This window comes from Lampris incognitus, chromosome 16, assembly GCF_029633865.1.
Source record: "Lampris incognitus isolate fLamInc1 chromosome 16, fLamInc1.hap2, whole genome shotgun sequence".
Lineage (NCBI taxonomy): Eukaryota > Metazoa > Chordata > Actinopteri > Lampriformes > Lampridae > Lampris > Lampris incognitus.
This window is the reverse complement of record NC_079226.1, coordinates 16,726,615-16,733,550: the sequence shown is the minus strand read 5'-3', so window position 1 is coordinate 16,733,550 and position 6,936 is coordinate 16,726,615.

Below are 6,936 nucleotides of genomic sequence, written 5' to 3'. Positions count from 1 at the left end.
TTAGCAGGTTACTTACATACATGCCTGAGGTAGATGGACATGACAGAACATTCCAGTATAAGCAGATTGTCCCCTGAGGACTTTTAGAGTATTACTGACAGTTTGCTCTCCAACCTCTCTTAGTGCATTCCTTAAAACCTCTCTCTCAAATGGCTTAAGCCAGACTATAGAGGACGGGTATGATATAATCTATGAATTTTTGTGATGGAAAGAATCACCTTCTCCATGAGGCTTGAGGAAACTAAATTTGAGGAAATTTGGGAGAAGTGGAAATTGTATATTTCCCCAAAACGTCCTTCTTTTGTTTAAATTTGTTTATGTATAGTTTTTGTACTTTTCCTTCTTTTATCTCAAATGGAAAAACACCCCATGTTCTATTTGTGTGTTCTACAATTACTCTGTAAAAAGCAGAAAAGATGGATCACTTTGTAAAGGTATCTAACCAAAGATGATTATGTAAAAATGCTGTTAATATGTGATTCCAAATAAAAAGATAAAATAATAATAATAAAATCTCTCAGTCACATTTCTGGCAATACAATAATACTTTCTACATAATACATAATGTTTCTCCCTCTCCACAATATTCACACTTTCCCTTATTATGCTTTCCAATCACATAGAGCGAATTGTTTAGTTTGCTCTATGTGATTGAAAAGCATAACTGTATGGCCAGTCTTTAATCTTGTTATAATCCTTTCCTATTTCCTATTTCGTCCTCCAGACCCTACACTTTCAAATCAACGGTTTATTTTTAAAAATATATCTTCCTTTACTGTCTTTGTCCCATTTGTTCTGCCACATCTTTTTGATTTGTTTTTTAATCACCATTTTAACTTCTGACTTACTAATATTTACTTTAATGTGATTACTCCCACTCTTCAAAGCCCTTTTTGCTGCTTTATCTGTCTTCCCATCAATACTGACATGAGCAGGGACTTACACAAAACTAACAGACAAACGCAATTGTTGAATTCTGAATAGTGATTGTAGTATTTCAAACAATAACTCCTCCCTACTCCTCGAGTTGCACAATTTTAAACTCATTAATGCTGGAGTTACCGTAATGATAGAAGAGCAGCGACAAAAGAGTTCATCTAGTTCATCTATGCAGCTCATCTCCCTTTGAACTCAGCAGCAAAGACTGGGGCCAACTGGGCTAGAGGTTAGAGGGCTACGCACATACTCATATAACACTGGAGTTACATCCAGGGTAAGAAGTATTTCTATGTTGTATGTGCTCGACCCTCTAACAGTCTTCGCTATTGGTTCAAACCTAAGACGAAGGCCGTTAGGAATGAATGTACTCCCAGTTGGGCCCAACTGACACTAGTCAGACACCAACCACCATAATACCCTACAGAGTAGCAGTCCAACAGTCGAGTACTGCCCCCTCTGAGGGTCTCGTACCGTACTGCACCACAGCAGCAGTCCAACGGTCGAGCAATGCTCAACCTGAGGGTCTCATTGCATACTGCAACAACCCGCTGAAGGCTTGGCACAGCCAACTTATCAGTCAACTGAAGATGAGGCCCTCCTTGATCGTGCGCTGAGCACTGCATAGGGTACTGAGTCAGCAGTCGTATGCCTGAGATATGACTGCATGACAGCCGAAGTGAAGGACAGGAAGCCGTCAAACAGATTTCTTCCACTGAAACTCCCCTGAAAAGTCCCATCGAGGATGCAATGCCCCTAGTAGAGTGCGGCCAGAGGCCTACAGGGGTGGGGCAGCCCATCATAACTCTTGCAGATTGCTGGTTTCCATCCCCCACAACAACCTGCGTGCTTTTGGGGACAGAGCCTTTAGTGTGGCAGCCCCCACCATTTGGAACACTCCCGGCAGAGATCTGCAATGCTGCTTCTTTGGACACTTAAAAAAATCCTAAAAGCTCACCTGTTCACCAAGGTTTATGGTCTCTAGTGACTTCTTGGCTATTTTTATTTTCTGTTCTTGTATTATTTGTTTTGTATGCTCCACTATGTGTATAGCATCCTTGGGTCCCTTGAAAGGCGCTATATACATTTATTTATTTTCATATTTTATTGATCCCCGTGGGGAAATTCTTCCTCTGCATTTAGCCATCCTAGCTGTGTAGCAAGGAGCAGTGGGCAGCCACCATGCAGCGCCCGGGGACCAACTCCAGTTCGTCTTGCCATGCCTCAGTCAGGGGCACAGACAGGAGTATTAACCCTAACATGCATGTCTTTTTGATGGTGGGTGAAACCGGAGCACCCAGAGAAAACCCATGCAGATAGGGGGAGAACATACAAACCCAACACAGAAAAGACTGGAGATAACCCCACCTCCCAAGGCTGGACAACCTCGGGGTTCGAACCTGGGACCTTCTTGGTGTGAGGCGACAGCGCTGAGCAATGCGCCACCCTGCCGCCAATTTTAGCTGTTAATTTAACAACTTAAATTTAACCATTTAAGTTCTTGTTGTTGTTGTTGGAATAACAGTGTACTGACTGCTTTTTGGAATGTACAAATAATATTTACCCTTTTGGCTGAAAGGAAACAAAACACAAATTAGACCAGTGGCGGCTGGTGCTAAAAAAAAAAATTGGGGGGGGGCGCAATTTACCTTGGCGCATCACAACTGACAGCTGCTTTAATGTCCACGCAGTCACAGAGTTATTAAGAAGGACAATGTAGCCTATAGATTTTATCAGGGTTCGTAGACGGTGGATGATTGACAGTCGAGACGAGGCGTCATGGTGGGTGTGAACATGATTGACAGCCACGAGAATTGTCCAATCACATTAGCTCAAAAAACATTAAAACAATAACAATTCACTGCCAATAAAAGTGGGAGTGTCTGGGGCACACAGAACTGCGCCCCATGGAAAATTTAAAGAAACCAATTAGACAGTAGCCTCAGGTCACCTGCTCGCCAAAAGTTTGAGGGCTTACATAAGGTATCGTTTGGCCGGCGCCCCTCACCCAGTAGGTATATGTATTCAGACAGAAATCAACCAAATACCATTTGGAACCAATATTTAATGGCTGCTGACAGGCGCTCACAGACTGAAAAACACTTTTATTTCATAATTATTTGCATTATACAACTAAATTATATTTAACATGTTTAAGTAGATTTTCATCTCTTGATATTTGAAGGGGCAGCGCCCCAGCGCCCTGTACTGCCCAGCCGCCACTGAATTAGACCCATTTTAAAATAACAAATAGTAACTTTCAAAATATTAACCAAAATTACCTTTAACAAAATTAGCAAATCAATTAATTACCTGAAAAAATATGCAAAACTGAATTGGCTTGTTCCAAAATATTACAACACAAAACTTAAACCCCCTCAGATTTCTTTGGCAAAATCCCTTTTTTGCCCCCTTTTACCACTATTTCCCTATAGTAGACTCAGATCAATAAATCAATCAATCAACCAATCAATCAATTAATCAGTTAATCAGTTAATCAAGTTGCATTTTATATAGTGTAGAGGAGCTCGATCAGGAGTCGTGACAACTTTCTCTTTCGGCTACACAACGTGCACAATTTATTCCTTCACCATAACAACAACAACCAAAAACCCGCACAGCGGAAGTGTATCACTGTAAACATGAACAGAGAAAACAGCAGCTGTAAACAAACGTTCCTACTAGCTCAATAAGGGGAATTATGTATCCCTATAACAACTACACACGTCCCCCCAGAATTCGCCTTAATATGAAAAGTCAGTGTGGCGAGGGGGGCGGATCTCTCTGCCCCAACGGCTCCGCTGAACAGGAGCTGGGGGCTGGTTAACCGCAGGCAAAGCAGCAGAGTCCTCACAGCTGGACCGGGGAAAGGGAGGGGCTGGGGAAGCAGGGGGTGACTCGCCAGGGGAGGGGGGCAGGGCCGGGGGCCGCCCCTGCTGTGGGGGCAGGGCCAGACCAACAGGGCGGTCTAAGTCCAGGTGAGCAGGCTTGAGGCGGTCCACAGAAACCCGCTCCAGCCTACTGCCAACCTCCACCACAAAGTGCTTATCTCCAGTGTCCCGTACCTGAAATGGGCCGTCGTAGGGTGGCGCATCGTGACAGATGAAAACATACTCCTCCGACCGCAGCTCCGTGGGGATATAGGACTGAGAGCCGCCATGCTGAGAAGTGGGGACCGGTGAAAAATCCCTGGCTTCCTCGTGCAGCGCAGTCCTTTGGCAACTGGCGGACCAGGGAGCTGTGGCGGTGGGAAGGAAATCCCCTGGGACCCGAAGTGGCTGTCCGTAGACCAGTTCGGCGGATGAGGACTGGAGGTCCTCCTTGGGGGCCGTCCTGAACCCAAGCATGACCCAAGGCAGTTTGTCGACCCAGCGGTCGTCCTTGAGGTTAGCCCGCAATGCGGCCTTCATTGAGCGATGGAACCTCTCGACCAATCCATTAGCTTGAGGGTGATACGCTGTGGTGCGATGGAGCCTCACCCAATCCTCCCAGAGCGCTGACATGAATTGCGGCCCTCTGTCCGAGGAGAGGTCAGATGGGGTGCCAAAGCGGACGACCCAGGTTCCGATGAACGCTCGGGCAACCTCAGGCGCCGTCGTGGACGAAAGCGGGACGGCCTCTGGCCATCGCATGGTCCTGTCGACCATGGTGAGCAGGTATGTGAAACCACGGGAGGGGGATAGGGGGCCTATCAGGTCCACATTCACGTGGTCGAACCTCCTCTTGGGTACCGTGAAAGGTATCAGGGGCGCTTTGACGTGCCGGAGCACCTTGGAGCATTGGCACTCCACACAGGTGTCAGCCCAGTCCCTCACATCCTTTTTGAGTCCATGCCAGACAAACTTTGCCGCCACCAACCTCTGTGATGGCTTTCTGCCAGGGTGAGACAGCCCATGGACTGCGCCGAAGACCCGCCACCTCCAAGCAGTCGGTAGCTTACTTGACAAGTAAGCTATCACCGAGGGGCAACCTCTTTATCTACTGAGCCCATTGCACTATGGTGTACCACTTAGGAATGGTCTCTGAGGTCCAGAGAGACTGTTCAGCGGGACACAACACTGACTGTCTTAACTACTGTGCAAAGCATGATGTGAGGGGAGCTCGATGGGAAAAGCACTTGTGAGGAGAGCTTGTTTACAAAGTCCTATGGTGACAGAATGAACATGACGGTAGCAGGCTTAAGGAGCTGGAAGCTACTAGTGGGGCCTCTGCACATAGACGACTCACATGTGATGGTCGCAACTCTGTTGAATCCTGGGCAACAACAGGGTCGAGGCAGCTGTGTGAGTGTCCGGGCAGCCCTTTTCAGTGAAAGCACTGCCCGCCCCATAAGGGGAAGCCCCTAGAAAAGGTGGGGTAAAAAAAAGCCTGCTCAGAAACTACCTGCCTGGTTCGCCGTGGCCAGCAGGTCTTCACTTCAGTGGTCGAAAATGCAAAAAAGTGAAACTGACTGTTGCTACATGGAACGTTCGGACCATGTTGGACAGCCACACCAGACCTGAGAGAAGAACTGCATTGATAGCTAAGGAGCTAGAGAGATACTGCATTGACATTGCTGCTCTCCAAGAAACAAGGATTGAAGGCCAAGGACAAATACAAGAGAACAACTACACCTTCTTCTGGATTGGAAAGGCCAGTTGAAGGAGAGATGCTGGACTGGCATTTGCCATTACCAACAGAATTGTGTCCAGATTGCCCACTCTACCATTACGAATCTCTGAGACGATTATGAGTCTCTGAGTCCCTGTGGGGGGGGGGGGGTTCTTATCACTCATCAATGTGTACGCTCCAACCATGGCGTATCCAGATGAATAAAAGGAATCTTTCTACCAGAAATTGGCTGAAGTAGCGGACAGTGTACCAAATGCAGACAAGCTTCTCATTTTAGGAGACATCAATGCAAGGATAGGCAAGGACCACTTAACCTATGAGGGTGTCATTGGAAAGTTTAGCAAGGGCAATAAGAATACGGATGGCGACCTTATGTTAAATTTTTATGCTGAGCGCGATCTGTGTATCACAAACACCCTCTTCTCTCAGCCCGAAAAGAACTACTTCACCTGGACGCATCCAAGATCAAAGCATTTCCATTTGTTAGACTACGTTGCGACTCACAGGGCAATCTTGACAGAAGTACTCTCAACAAAGGTGATGCATGGAGCAGAATGCTCAACTGATCACTACCTGGTCTGAACCCAGCTGCGAATGAAACTAAAGATGAAGTCGCAGAAAACATCTTGTGGCGCACCGAAGAAACTGGACACCAACAAGCTAGCAAGCACAGAACATCAAATGAGACTAGCAAGATGAAGAAAGGGTTGCAACAGGCACAAGGAACATTGAAGAATGCTGGACACAAATGAAAGAGACCATCTATAATTCAGAAAAGAAAAGAAAATCAAAAAGAAAATCACCTGACTAGTTATAGGATCAAGATGAAGGAATCCAAGAACTGCTACAGGAAAAGCAAATGCTTCACAATGCCCACTTGAAAGAGAACTCTGAGAGGAGTCAGTTGGCCTTCAAGGCAATTAAAGCCAAAGTTCAGAAGGAGATTAGGGTGATGAAGGACAACTGGTGGAGCAACAAAGCAGAAGAGCTGCAGGCCTTAGCAGATCGAAATGATATGCATGGACTCTTCTCTGTGCTGAGAGCTATCTATTGCCCAAGAAGCAATACAATAGCACCAGTAAAAACGGCAGATGGAAGTAAGCTGTGTACTGACCTGAAAGAGATCACAGAAAGATGGAAAGAGCACTTCTGCACCTTCTTGAATCAAGAAGGATCAGCAGATCCAAATGCATGCCAGTGACTTACAAGAAGGCCGATAAGAGAAGACCTCCATGAGCTGATCACAATGGCTGAAGTAGAGAAAGCACTTAAAGACACCAGAAGTGGGAAGGCACAAGGACAAGATTGCATCCCATTAGACATCCTGAAGCGTGGCGGCTCAATACTTAAGTCAGAACTATTAAAACTCTATAATGCCTGCTGGCAGAA